We start from the raw sequence: 15,614 nt of genomic DNA on the forward strand, positions 1-15,614 counted from the left end.
CTGTCTCCACTACCAAATCATTACCTACTTGATCTTATCTTCTACCTTTCAACCTTTACTCCTTCAGCTCTAGCCTCATTCGGTTTCTTCCAACTGCTTCTCGTTCAGCTCTAGCCGCAATGCGCTCCTAGCCTTTGCCTGGACTGTCAGATGTCCACAGGGCTCTGCCCTCACTTTCCTTCAGATCTCTGTTCAGATGTCTGCTTAGAAGAGAGGCATTCCCTGTCTACCTTATATAAAATTGCACTCTTCCCTGTCTAGTCCCTTACCTTTCTTTATGGTTCATAACAACAAGAATATTTATGTGGCACTTATGTGCCAAGTATCATTCTAAGTCACCCTATAAATTAGGTAACTTTATTGCCCCTGTTTTATAGATGAAGAATCAGAGAGACATGGAGGTTAAATAACATGTCAAAGTCACAAATCTAGTAAGGGCTAGAGCTGAGGTTTGAACCAAGCTGTCTGGCTCCAGCATGTGCTTTTGGCTACTACACTATTTTGCCTCCTTATAGCCCTAGTCACTGCCATATTTCTTCATTATCTCTAATTCTTCCTACGTGTTTCAGTTATTAGTGCATAACCAACCATTCCGAAACTTCGTGGCTTAAAGCAAAAAATGATTATTTGCTGGTAATTTGAGTCAGGAATTCAGGCAGGGCTTGACGAAGCTGTTCTGCACTACTGGGCATGAGCTGGTGTCAATCATTTAGCTGCATTCAGCCAGAAACTGGGCTGGCCTGGAAGGAACTTGATTGCTTCACTCACATTCTGGCTCCTTAATGCTCTTCTGTGTGGCGTATCTCTTGACATTTTCTCTTATCAGTCTGTTATTGTTGAAGCTTCTTTAGAGCACGGCAGCTGGCTTCTTAGAGGGAGTACTGGAAGCTGCCAGTTTTCTTTTTAAGGACTTAATTCAGAAATCGCAGGACTTCATTTCTGCTGCATCCTATTAGTTAAAAAAAAAGAAGAAAAGAAAAAAAAGAAGAAAAAAATCACAAGGCTCACCCATAATTAGGGGAAGAAGAAATAGATTCCATCTCTTGATGTCAAGAGTGGCATTTGTATACATGAAGGGAGGAACTGATGGCTGCCATCTCTGGAGATTATCTTCCATGCCACCAGAGTGCAAGTTCCATGAAAACAGGGACTTTTGTTCATTATCATTTCTCTCTAGTGCCTACCACAGTGACTAGCACATAATAAGTGTGGAATAAATATTTATTTAATCCATGAATTTCAGGGACAAGTGAAAGAGTCTAAAAGATCTGGAAGGGTAGGAGGAAAACTCAGAAGGTGTGTGTCCCAGACGTCTAGAAAAATAAGAGGAAAAAAAAGATAAGACTATACACTTCTTTTCTATTTAGAAGTTTTAAAAAACAGGTAACAAGTACATTCAAACTGTATTTGTAAAGTTACAAGTTCAAACAGTGCAGTATTTCATACAGTAAAAAGTGAGTTTTCCTTCCATTTTTGTTTTTAAAAAATAGTTTTTAAAATATTTGTTTTGAGAGAGAGACAGAAACAGAAACATCAGTTTGTTGTTCCATTTGTTTATGCATCATTGGCTGTATGCGCCTTGATAGGGCATCAAACCCACAACCTTGGAGTATCAGGATGATGCTCTAACCAACTGAGCTACTTGCCCAGGGCTGGTTACATTTTAATGTATCCTGTCAGAGCTAATATATCTACATACAAAGGCAAGGATATATATCACCCCTCTCTCTCTAAAAGACACACACATAATACACAATTGGTGGAATGCAATACACGTGACTCAGCACCTAGCATTCTTTCTCTTAACAATCTAACTTCTAGATCATTCCATATTAATACAGATCGATTCATTCTTTCATTTAAATGACTGCATCAAATGTTCTCATTCTTAGACTGTATCATTAGATTCCAAAAGCAGGAGGTGACTATCAGTGCCAGCAGGCCTGAAAAAGTAGAGACTGCAGATTGGGGTAAAGAGTGGGAGGCCAGGAAGCAGAGGTTGCTAAAGAAATGAGGAGAGAGGAAAAAGAGATGAAAAGATGGGACAGGCAGGAACAGGCTTATATACTGAAGACTAAGAGCCACAGAGAGGTGGAGACTGGAAGTACACACAAGAGAAGGGACAATAACGGAGAGGCGAAGTCTCCAAGGGGATTGGAAGGGATCCTGGGTTCAAGTGGAGGGATTAACCTTGAGGGGACAGAACACCCCTTCTAGGAAGGAAAGGAAGGGGGGGCAGGTAGATTTAGTAACAGTGGCTGGCGGGAACTAAGGAAATTAATTCCTTCGCAGTGGCCTCATTTTCCTCAGAAGCTTAGGAGGCCAAGTTTTTTATTTTTACCAAAAGCATGGGGTGGGTAGGGTTCAGTAATAAATTGGGAGAGGGAGGGCTGGGAATAGCAGGGGACTGGGAATAGAATATCTGAGTAGCAATTTGTAAAAGGCTGTTTTGGACTTAGCAAGGTCGCCCCGTCCCATGGAAGCTGCGACTGGAGTCGGGCACCTCTGGTTTGCCCCGGTGCCAGTGCCCAGGCCCTGTGACTGCCAGCGCGGGCACCGAGCGCACCGGGCTGGTGTCCTCGCTGCAGGCGGTCGAAGGATCGAGGAGACAAATGAGCCGAGGGCGCCAGTGAGCGGGACAGACCGTGTGCGCCAGGAGCTTCCGACCCGGGCTCGCCTCGGTCGCCGGTCTGAACGCAGGTTTGCCGGTTGGGCGAGGGCGCAGCGCGGGCGGCAGAGGGCAGCCCGCCCCGCTGCGCGCCGAGAGCCGCGGCTCGCTCGGGAAACCTTCCCGGGAGGACTGGGTGCGAGCTGAGCCCGGGTGGCGCCGTGGCTGCGCGAAGCGGACTCGTGAAACCGTGTGCGGGGCGAGCAAACTGGTTTCACTCCTGTTGTATAGCGGGGAACCTTGTGGGCATCGCACGAGAGGCCAGTTCATTTCCTCCGCTCGTTTTCCATCCTTTGGGGTAGCAACTGAGCAGTGGAAACACTGGGGACACTAGGACCCAGCCGCGCCTCGGGGCGATGACGTCATTCGGGGCGGAGGCGACTACCGTTAGGGCAAGTCCATAGAAGCGCTTTGAAGGCACTTTAGCCTTTTCGCTGTAAAGAGCAGCGAACCTACCCTTCTGACTCTTTCAGTTTAAGGTAGTAACAAAATGACTGCAGCCACTAACCACTCTCGCCACCAACAGTTACCCCCGCAGCACCCGCGTAGTTAGGCCCCCGGCGGCTCCAAGTTACGTCATCGCCCAAACGCGCCTCAGGTCTGGCGGCTCCGCCCTATTATAAGGGAGGGGCAGTGCTTCTAAGAAATTTGCGCGCAGCGCCCAACGCCTCTTGGGGTATTTTGATCCTTACCGGACGCCGTTGGCATCTGACCCCGCCTACTTCGGGTGCTATCCCCGCCCGCGTTCCCACTGGTTCGCCGCCGCTGCCGAGGCCCCGCCCCCCATGAATCAGCTGATCTCGCGGAGTTGCTGGGCTGCGAGCTCGCCGGGGATGCAGACGCCGTGCTGCCTCGGGAGCTTCAGGTGAGGCTGTGCGCGTCCCGGGTCGGCCCCTAGCTTCCCGGGGCGGACCGGCGCGGGCCTGAGGTGTGCGGGAGGCGGGTCTGGGAGGGAGGCAGAGGCGCAGGTCGAGGCCCGGGATCGCGCTGCGGGGAACCGCGCGCCGGCGTTTCCCCAAGCCAGCACCCGACCGACGGCGCCCCTTCGCCCTGGCCCCCGGTTCTTCCACTCGCCACCTTTCCTTGCTCCCCAGGCAGGGCGCCCCTTCAGGGGTCTCAGCGGCCCGAGATCCCTTCACGACCTCCCCCTCTCCCCGGCCCCACCCACGCTGCCTTCCCCCCATTCATTCGTGAGGATTTACTGAATGCTCGCTCCGGGCGCTGAGCAGAAAATCCCGGGTTCCTGGCCGCGAGCCGTGGTGTACCCGCGGGCTGGCCCCCGGTGCAGATCGCGGTGGAGAGCGGACCGAGGGTTTTGGTGGCTTGAAGAGGCGGTTGCGGAAAAGAAAATGAGTTTGGTATTAAGAATTAGCAGTGTAGCCAAGTCCTTTGGTGTGTAAAATGACCCACCGGGGGTGGTAAGTTCTTTTGAGACGCGGAGACAGGAAAGTAACCGGGGCGCTCTTGAGGAAGCCGTCCCGACGCTGGTGCCGGCGCTCTTGGGTAATGGGGCTGCTTGGGAGACGGGCCGCCCGCCGCGCCGCAGGCCCTGAGCGCCGAGGGAGGCGCTCGGCGGCAGCGCGTAGGGCGGGCCGGCAGTCTCCCGGCTTAGGGTGGGAAAGAGTAACTGTTGAACTCTAATGCACGTCCTCAGTCTGTTATCTTTTGGATTTGTTGGTCGCTGCGGAAGTTGTTTAAAAGGCCTTAGAATTGTGTGATGTGTGTTTATTAGGAACAGGTATAAACATTCAGCACACATATTGGTCCAGTATTTTTTCAGTTTATCATTAATATGAATGGTTTGGAGTGACCCCCTTTGAGTTGGCGAATACTTAAAAGAATTTAAGGCAGTGAAAAATTCGCTTTTGCAGTAAATTGCAATATTTTTAATCTTACCGATCCTAGGATTTGGATCTGGCCATACATCCACTTAGACTGGGAAAGTTGCTTAACTTTTCTGCTTCATTTTCTTTGTCTTTACATTGGGGATAAAAGTACCTTCCTTATAATAATATCTTTATATTTGATGGTTCATGTATCATATTTATTACAGTGGCTGGCACCTGGTGGATACTCAATACATATTAGCTATTTTTATAATTATTAATTTCTTCTTTCACTATATCATGACCCAAACTAACATTTTTTACTAAATGGTGGGAAAGAGAATTGAATGTGCTTAGAAAAGAACTATAACTCATTTTAAAATCAAGGGACAGTTTCCAGATAATTTTATGATACATAGACTTATAGTTAGAGAAAGTATGATTTCAGGGTGGTTTGTAGTAACTTAGGTATTCCACCAGGGCGGAAAAGATGCTGATGCAATCTATACCTACTTTAAATTTAATACTTAGTTTGAAAACTATGACTACTGTTGACAAATTCAAGGCTCATAATTATAGCAAAAATGTTTAAAGTTGTTTTACAGTATTAGCATTGGAAAAGATAATGATGAAGAAAGTTAAGTACCAAACAGGATTTTTGGGGGGGAAATTTAAGTGGCATTATATAAGCTTCTATTTTTTTTTTAATAGATTTAAGCAATGTTAACTGGAATCCCTTCTATCTAAATCTCAGCCTTTCGCCTGGCCGGGCGTGGCTCAGCGGTTGAGCATCGACCTAGGATCCAGGAGATCGGGGTTCGATTCCCGGTCAGGGCACATGCCCGGGTTGTAGGCTAGGCAGCCGATGAATGACTCATCATTGATGTTTCTATCTCTCTCTTCTCCTTCCTTTCCTCCCTCTGAAATCAATAAAGGTATGTTTAAAATAAATAAATAAATAAATCTCAGCCTTTCATAATTTAGATTTGAAACACTTTGGACATTTTGACTGTTAAAGAAGCAGAGGGTTTATTAAGAACTTTCCTGTCACCTGATTTTAGTTTTTGTGTGGTTAGGTGGGAAGACTACTATTAATTGTCTTATCTTTTCATGAAAAAAACATGGGTTTAATGTAATATTGCTGGGTCTATTCAAAAAGTATTTCCAAAGAATATGACTGACTTGTAAAAGCCTTCTATAATTCTGTATAAATATGAGACTATGCAAGTTATGAGTTGAAAAATAGGAAGGAATGTTAAGACTGGTGGTTTTTGAGCTGGAGTAAAAGAAGGCCTGCTTTGATGCAGTGTGAGGTTGAGCCCCTTTCTCAGACACTCAGAGGAATGCTGTGAGGATTTCAATGACTTTTTAGCGGTTTTTATAACTTTGTGGAATTAAACCTACCACATATTCCAACTGTCAGGGATACAGATTTTTCTGGTAGCTTTTCTTAAATTTTTTTTTTTCTTTTAACACTTCTCTATTGATGACCAAACAATTCAGTCGTCAGTAATAAGACAGTAGTAGATTTTATAGGGTGTCAGTCCTTAAGAAAATGCATGGTGCCCGGCTGGCATGGCTCAGTGGTTGAGCATCAACCTAGGATCCTGGAAATCTCGGTTTGATTCCCTGTCAGGGCACATGCCTGGGTTGCTGGCTTGATCCCTAGTAGGGGGTGTGCAGGAGGCAGCCGATCAATGACTCTCTCATCACTGATGTTTCTCTCTCTCTTCCCCTCTCCCTTCCTCTCTCTGAAATCAATAAAGATATACTTACAAAAAAAAGAAAAAGAAAGAAAATGCATGGTAACCGCAAATAAAATAGCAACAAACTGTGACTTGGTGCTGTTCAGTACTGCTTTTATTTTCCTGTCCTCATCTCCTATCTCTCATCCCTTGTTCCTCTGTATATGTAACGGTGCTGTCTTTACATGATGTCTTTTTTTTTTTTATCATCACCCAAGGATATGTTTATTGATTTTAAAGGGAGACGAAGGGCGAGAGAGAAAGAGACAGAGAGACACCGATTTGAGAGAGAAACATTGATCGGTTGCCTCACTTACTTGGCCCAACCAACTGTGGATTGAACCCAAAACCTAGATATGTGCCTGAGACCAGGAATCAAACCAGTAACCTTTTGGTCTACCAGAATATGCTGCAACCAGCTGAGCTGTATTATGTCTTAATATTTGCCTTTACCATGCAATTGGTATAATAGCTGTGAACAATTGGTAAAGTAGCTGAACTAATTGATCCATATAGGTGGAGCAAAAATATTTAAATCAGCAAGGTAATGAGTACTTTTTTGTGCTCTTGTAGAGTTAGTTTTTTATTGTAGAGTACTTTTTTGAAGAAATTGGGCAATTCTCTCAACTCCTGTGAGAAAAAGACAAGCTGTTTGGTAGAGTTTCAGTAGGCTACCAGTGAATTATGCATAGAGAGAACATCAGCTTTAGTCTCATTAATTCCACAAATTAATCAAGTTATGTTTCCCTTAATGATCACATATTATTTAATTTTTTTCCCTGAGTCATGATACAGTTCTTCAGTTCACATAACCTCCACATTAGGAAGGTGGTAGTTAGACCTAACAGTGGCATCTGGGTGAGCTTGCTTTCCTTCCACAATCTGATTGAGCCAAATCTTTAACTAAATTTGGGACAATTGCCCAAATAAACATGTAGCAAAGATGATTGTAGCAGCTCTTAAAATGACAATAAAGTAGAACAATCCAGCTGTACTTTAGTGGGGAAATGGATAAACTATGGTTTATTTATGCAATGGAATACTCCCTCCTAGTAAAAATGAATGAACTATATCTGTGATCATCAACATGGATACATCTCAAGTACATAATATTGAGTGAAAAAAGTTGCCAAAGGATATATACAGTGCGATGCATTTATGTAGAGTTTTAAAGTAATAATAGCATACATTGTTTATTGATGTATATGTATCTAATGAAAGTACATACAAGTATAAGAACATACATGGAAATAAGGCTCATTAACTTAAGGAATATGACACATTAACTCTGGAGAAGAAAGGTTTGGGCAGCGCTTCCTCATATCTCTAACTTTTTCTTCTATTTTAAGAGACTGAAGCAAATATGAAAAAAATGCTATTATCAGTTAAAACTGAGTGATGGGTAAGGTACATAGATTTGTTCTTTCTTTTTTATAGATTTGTGTATGATTAAGATAGTTTGTGAAACCAGCACTGTAACATTTTTATTTATAATCAGGGCTCTCTCCCAATATGCTTTCTTTCTTTTACTTTCTAGTCTCAAAGCAGTCGACTTCTGGAAAAATAATTATTTTTTCTGTGCAATATATGCCTGTGCAGCGCCACCGTGTAAAGCTTTTTCTAAGTAGACAAGACAGACCAATTATTTAGTCAGTTTTACTTTGCTGTTTGTGTGCTCCTGGGAAGATGCTTTTCTTAGAATATGAGAAATGATCCTTCTTAAAAGGGTGCATGGGAATTTAAGTTCTAGAGACTCTTGAGAAATACAGGCATATGCTGATCATGAACTCTTAAACTATTGCAGAGTAGATTGACAGAGTGACTCATACAATATTACCACAGATATCACCTGGTCATTAACACTTAAAGTTTGAGTTGGTTACATTTTATTGTAACACGGTAAGCCCAAGTTTATACTGTGAATGCAGGTTTCCTAGTTATTGCTCAAAGAAAATAATTCTCTCTTTACAGGTAAACATGATGACAGTGCATTAAGTGGTTGAGTAGTAAATGGTAAATTTAATAGCTGATCCCTAATATAACCTCAATATTTAAACTTGAGAGTGAAACAGTATTTTCATTTCTAATCAAGAATATCTGTTACTAGCAGTTTTAAAATAAGTGAAACTTGTATCTCCAGAGCAGTATTTTTTGGCATGTGTACTCCCTGTTCAGTTATGCAGACCCTCGATGATCTTGAGCATTAGATGTTACTGATTGGTAAGATAAGCCAACATACTTTGAATTACATTTTGTAATATTGCCTTTAAAAAATTTGTGGCCATTTTAACAAAAAATAGTAGCAAAATATTGAAGGAATAAACAACTTGTGTCAGAAATTATACTGCAACATGTAATAACAGGGATAAATTATTGCAGTACCTAGGAACTTGAAATTCAATTGCTAGTATTATAATATCCATCAAAATGTTTCATCGGGATTTTAATAATCTGAAAAAAATCATTTAAAAAATATGCAGTGGGTACAGAAAGGAGCTAAATGGGCATTGCTGGGCATTTATGTGTGTGTCCCCCCATATTTTAATTCCCCTCCATGGGTAATATACATTTTAGACTGTGCAGTTTTAGTAATTTTCAAGGTGATATTAGCAGGCCATATAAAAGAGACTAGTCTCCCTGATTGCATCAAAAACTGTCTCCATGTTCTAAGGAGAAAGGGACTATTCTTTCCTGGGTTGTCTAACATTTGTGAAGTGTATGAAATAAAAGTGTTTTTATTGTTAGAAAATACCATTAGCAAATTATGTATGAGAGTTTCTATTATGAGATGATACTTTTCTATTTGTGTCTGATACTGACTTATTACAGGCCCTAGAAATTTTCTATATCATTTGAAAGTCCGTGGATTGGAACTTAAGATCAAGGACTGTCTTCCACTGAGTACTCAACTTGGAACTAGTGGTGGTTGCTATGGGTACAAGAGTATACTGCTGAATATAAGTTATAGTTTCTGACCTCTAGGGGTTTATAATATATTTTGAATCAATGACTTAGTAAGTGCATTATCTCATTAATAACAACATTGTAAATAACAGGTACTTTTAGGCCAGCCTACTGACTTTGTTGAATTCATTAATTTACTGAATCCCTGAACTCAGGGTCAGGATTTAAGGGGCTAGTCAGCTCCTGTAGTGGTATCAGGCAGTGCTTCCACTGCATCAATTAAGGCTGAGAGGGCTGGAATTTGAAGTGGCCTTGACCTTTGATAGTGGTTTGTTAAGGTTTCACTGCAAGATGAGTGCCCTCCCCCCCCCACATTGCTTTTCAGAGAGAATTGAAGGGAGGCAGAGAGAGAAACATCAATGTGAGAGAGACACATCGGCTGGTTGCCTCCCCCACACTCCTCAGGGCTGGGGATCGAGCCTGCAGCTGAGTTATGTGCCCTTGGAGATAATCGAACCCAGGACCCTTCAGTACGCGGGCCAACACTCTAACCACTGAGCCAAACTGAATAGGGCAAGATGCGTGTTCCTTGACCTTCAGTAGAGTTGGTTAATGCTTCTGTAGCTGGATATCCAGGAAGTAGCAGTTGTTAGTGTTTAGATTAGTTGTAAGTCAGGCATTTGAGTCAAAATTTGCCTTAATCTGTGTGTAAACATATTTTCTGAGCCTCCAAAAGCAAACATTTATGAGGCATGTACCATGTGTAGAATACCATAGTGTCTTAATTATTGTTTACCACATTCCCAGTACAAGCTCTAGTTTACTACATTGCAGTAAAATGTAGTAGTACTTTAAAAATAGAGTGTAAGTGACTGCACAAATTCTGTAGTAATTTTATATTGGATTCACTCTGTGTCCAAATTCCTTTCAGGGCATTATGATACAGTTTGCTTCTCTATTATTTTTCTTGTCTTTCTGTCTTAATGTCTTGTCATTCTAAACACTGAATCATTGCCTTTATAGCTACAGTTACTGCTATTATTTCCCTATTTTAATCAGCACATCTATTTTAAACCAGTAAGCGAGGCAGGAGAATAAGGCTTAGAAGGGCCCAACTTTGCTCGTCTGCGAGCTTTCTGCACGTCAAGGGCTCCGTCCGCTCTACAGTCTTCTAGTCAGAGAGACAGACATACTAGTGTGTACACTCCTTGTTTATTTATAGGCCTAGTCTGTCCACAGGTTTGCTGAGTACCTTTTATCTATCAGGACTTTGTTAAGCCTCTGGGATATAATAGGGAATGAGATACTTTGGCTTCTATGGCGGTTTTAGATGTGCAAACCTGGAACATTGTAGGTGCAAAAAACACATGTGGTTTTAGTTGACATTTAAGCATTTGAAAGTTAGTATACTTACGACTTGCAAATTTACCTTTCACTGCATTATTAAGGCAAAAGGACTTTATCCAGAGAATAAAGTTTACTTTATCCAAAGAATAAAGACTCCTACATGGTTTAATTTTCTCTGCATTTGGGATAATAGTCTACTAAAACATTTCTGTTCCCATTTAAAAATTATTTATATTTTGCCTGGTTCCTAAAAAAATAAAGGCATTTACGAAGATGTATAAATAAGGCAAAATAAAATAAAGACAAGGAATGAATGGAGCCGGGAGATTAGGATACATAGCACGCATACTGGCAAGTCCTAGTCACTTACATCGTAGGGACTCTCATCCTCCCACCACAAAATCTGTAAACCTGCCTGTACCTTTACCTGCCATTTCCTTTCTTTTTGAAATGTAGACTCTTCTTTTTGTAAAGATCAATCCTACCACACGTGTTCCTGTTCACTTAGCCCAGGACTTGGCTCTGCCCTCGTCCTTACCTCCCTTGCAGCCGGGGTCAGTGTCATTTCCTGCAGACAACGTTAGAGCATCTCCTCCCAACACACACAGAAGCACATCCTTGATCTTCACATTTCTCTCCAGCTACTGCTCCATTTCTCTGCCATTTCAACAACATTTTCAAAAGAATCAATTATATGAACTTTAATTTCATGTCCTTAGCCCCCATTTATAGTCGTCCCCCAGTCTGGTTTTCAGTCCCCTCCATACTGCCGAAACTGGCCATGAGTAGCTGGTGTCTGTGTCGGCGTATCCAGTGGGCCCTTTCAGCTCTCATCCGACGGGCCAACAGTGGCACTGACCAAACTGAGCAGGCCTCCCTGCTGGAAACGCTGTCCGCCTCACTTCTGTGCCCACACCAGACTCCCGGTTCCTCTGGCCCTCAGGCCACTTCTCCCCTCAGGTGTTTTTGCGTTTCCCTCATCCTGTCCACCTGGGTGCGGGAGCTCCTGACAGCTGGATCTTTGCCTTTCCTTTCTCTTAATACGCACTCCGATGGTATTACCCATTGTCTTGATTTCAAATATTATTCATATGCCTTCCCAAGTTTATATCTGTAGCTGAAACTTTTTTCCTGAACTCCATACTCATATATTCATCTGCTTGCTTGATACGTACTCTTGGATTTCTCACAGGCATCTTAAACTTAACAAAAAACAAATAATTTTATCTTACCAGAATCTTCTCTCCCATTTCAGAATTCTCTCTTTACTCTTCCTCATTTCAGTAAACGGTATCACTAACATAACAGTTGTTCAAGGCAGAACCTCCAGATCTTTTTTTCCTTTTTTTTTTTTAATCCTCACTCGAGGATGTTTTTTTCATTGCTTTTTCAGAGCGAGAGTGGAAGGGTGGGAGGGAGGAGGGGAGAGAGAGAAACATCCATGTGAGAGAGACACATCGATTGATTGCCTCCTTCACCTGCCCTAACAGGGGCCGGGGATCAAGCCTGCAACCGAGGTACGTGCCCTTGCCGGGAATCGAACCTGCGACCCTTTAGTCCACAGGCTTTAAACACTGAGCCAGACTGGCTAGGGCTAGAGATCATTTTTGATACCCCTTCTCTTTTATCCCCCACCTATGTCTAAAACATCACCAAGTCTTAGTTGTTCTAGGACAAAGCACCTTTCCCATTATTTACCTCTTTCCTTCCACCAAATTGACAGCCTTGTATGAAATTAAAGAGCTCAGGCTTCCTTCCATTGGCAAGATGATTCAAGTTAAGTATAGGATATTCCTTACAGAATTAATTTGAGCACTCTAGGTGAGTATGTTCACCATAAAGTTGACTTTAAACTTTTGAAACAAATGTAAATTATCACCATTAAAATAAATCATTAAAGCGCCTATAGACTGTCTTATAAGCAGTTCTTACAAGTACTCTCCAAGATGAAGCTGACGTTAAAAGTACTGTACATAAAAGAAACGAATTGAAGAATAAAATAGTTAAAAATTGGGGACCCCTACCAAAAATAATAATTGTTATTTTAAAGTACAGATTCCTAGACCTTCTCTTGAAACCTTTGAGACAGGATATGTATTGAAATTCAGAATTGTTTGGTCTTTACAATAAGGTGCATAAACTACACATAACACTTCCTGTGGGGCCTTTGGTACCACCCCATAACCTTACTAATATTTCTGCAGCAAAATATATGAATAGTCACACTAAAGGCATAAAAACTAAGTAACCTCATTTAGTTCAGGTCAGGTTTTGCTGTCAGGTGAGTTCAGGTCAGATCAGATTTTGCCACCAAAAGTTATGAAAACACTTTTAGTTTTCAGAGGTTTTTCTACTTTGGATTTCTGGTTAAGGTATTATGACCTGTAGATAGTTTGTAGCTTTTTGTTCTAGCAATAATTGGGACATCTAGACCAGGTTTTTTTTTAAGGACACTCCTAGATCATGGTGTTAAAACCATATCTTCTAAATGTACAGAATAGCTTATTTTTCTGTTAAGTGTAGCAGGAGGGTATGTATCCAGTGGGATCTACAAGTGGAGTCAATTCATTAAGAATCAGGGTTTGCTTTTTTTGTGTTACAGGGCCATCTGAGAGTTTAATTACTTTACATTTCACTGTGAAGGAAATAATAGTTTGAATTATAGAGTGGCATACTTTTAAAATGGAGCTAGCTTTGTTCTGTGGCTCATAGAACATAGTACTTAGAGGGGATGCTAGAGTCTCTTTTGCTCATTTTACAGATGTGCTTGATCTCTGGAAAAGTCATGCAAAGCAAAAGAGGGCCCCCCATTTTCTGACTCTCTGTACACAGCTTCTGTATCAGAGCAGAGTACGGGGATCCTATCCCCCCAAAGGAATTAGAGTAAGGACCTCAAAGCTCACCTGGTCCCCAGAAGAAGCTGCAGGATTAGGCAGTTTTATAACAGTTAACACTGCGAAGCACTGAAAGAACTTAAGGCAGCTGAATTGCTATTTGAATGGTTGAAGCAAGTCTTACAGATTTCCTGGAGAGGGGATCATAAAAATATTAGAAAAACAATTTTTCATTTACTTTTTCTGTATGGATACATAATTGAGAAAGAATGTTAGATTATAACGGAGTTGGTAAATGCCACTTACATTTAAGTATGTGAGGTAAAACTTTGGGTATATGCTTCCCATGGTATTTAGCTGCAATATTCCTTTTCAGTTACCTTCCCTTTGCAGTCTTTTCTCTTTCCCTCATTGCTCCGTTTGAGTTCCAGGCAGACATTCCTTGGAAGAAGTGAAACATTAAACACACCAGGCAATGAGAGATCTGTAAAGACAGACAGGAAGTTATCTATGAGACAGTATATTTCTGTTGCTACTGTAACAAATTGCTACACACTTAGTGGCTTGAAATGACACAGTTATCATCTTACACTTCTTTAGGTTAAAGTTGGACAAGTCTCTCTGGGCTGAAATCAAGGTGTTAGCAGGGTTGCATTCTTTTCTGGAGGCTCTAGGAGATAATCTGTTTCCTTAGGCTACTCACATTCCTTGGTTTTCCCCCCTTTCCCACCCAATCTTGAAAACCAGCAGTGTAGCGTCTCTCTGACCCTGCTTCCATCCATCATCACATCTTTCTTTTCTGCCTCCCTCTTCCACTTTTAAGGACTCTTGTAACTACATGGGTTCCACCTGGATAACCAGGATAATCTCCCTATCTTAAGGTCAGCTGACTAGCAACCTTGATTTCCCTTTCACATCTAACCTAACATATGCACAAGTTGTGGGCATTAGGACGAGGGCATCTTTGGGACCGTTGTTGTGCCTACCACATATAGTAAGTAACAAAAGGAAGTTGTAAAAACAGTTTGTAGAGTTTTAATTCCCTTTGGATTTGAAAAAAATGGGTGGTGGTGAGAAATCATATGGTGTAAGATGAAACCCCCTTTAAAGAAACTATGTATTCAAAAATAGGGCACTAAGAGAGAAGAAAGGTTGACTGTTTTATTCACTTTACCAAAAGATTCTCAACATTTTGAATGTCAGGCAGTAGGACTAAATTCCATTTAGATACAGTTAATTAGTTGTAAAGTGTGCTCCTCTGCTTCCACATGCTCCCAGAGGAGTTCTCTCATTTCTGCTGGGTATTGTTTAACTTTAGTAAAGGGAACAGTTACTTCTTGATTTCTGGTAGATAAGCACAAGTTAGATCTGGCTTCAGAATTTCTCTGCACACCATGAGCTCTACATTTTACTTAAAGTTAATTACTATCAGACATAAAACATAGTGTCACTTAACGATCATATTTATCAAATTAATAGCATTTATTAAACCTATTCAGATATGTCTTTTGTTTACATGGTACCCTTCACCCAAATTTGAATGATTCAGAATCTTTCTAAAATAAGCATTAGGTTTAGAGAGTAATTTCCTCCAGGTACACAGATGGGAAACTGTAAGAATTCACAGGCAACCTGGAGTAAACAGATGGATCTCTCATCACTCCTGCTGGTAGGGACTGTTTTCAGATCACAGTAACCATGCCACATCCTTCTGCAGAAAAATTATAAATTTGGCCCCAGTATTTTTATGGTTCATTGCCTTTATTTTCATGAGTTTTGGTGCCCTTAAAAATGTGATTTTTTTAATTTTTATTTTTTAGTTTAAATGCACTGAGCGTTACTGTCTGCCTGTTTATATTTCTATCTCTTTATTAAACATTGAGTTTCTGAACTGATGGGTCATGATATTTGTACCATAATTTTCAAATAACTTTTCTATTCAGTGGTTGACTTTAAAACATACTTTATTCTTCCCTTTGGATTATGGTTTTGAATTGAGGTTGATTTTTAGGAAAACACTGCTAGTTCCAATAAATGAAAAACTTTCTATTTTCATAATGTAATTTTTTGGTGTGCATTACTGAAAAATGTAAATTAAAACTACTTGAATCTGATACATTACTGAAAAGATTTTAAGAATTCTAACTTAACTGGTGTTTAATTGTTCCTGTGCTCCAGAGGCATTTAGACAGTAACTTTAATGTTTATGAAATGAACTTAACACATTGAGTTCTCAGCTTTCTTTACAATAAAAAAAACAAAAAGTCTGTTGCCTGACAAAGTACAGCTT

The 15,614-nt window shown here is 41.3% G+C and overlaps 1 protein-coding gene across 2 annotated transcripts in view; it reads left to right on the forward strand.

Annotated features, from left to right (window-relative positions):
- The first annotated feature begins 3,462 nt into the window (after nt 1–3,462).
- ALS2 (alsin Rho guanine nucleotide exchange factor ALS2) overlaps nt 3,463–15,614 on the forward strand; it is a 65,639-nt gene continuing 53,487 nt past the window's right edge. For both annotated transcript variants that reach the window (XM_081141898.1, XM_081141899.1), the window contains exon 1: nt 3,463–3,533. The gene's annotated coding sequence lies outside the window, so the exon portion shown is untranslated. The remainder of the gene's footprint in view (nt 3,534–15,614) is intronic.

Source organism: Miniopterus schreibersii, assembly GCF_964146895.1.
Source record: "Miniopterus schreibersii genome assembly, chromosome: 7".
Lineage (NCBI taxonomy): Eukaryota > Metazoa > Chordata > Mammalia > Chiroptera > Miniopteridae > Miniopterus > Miniopterus schreibersii.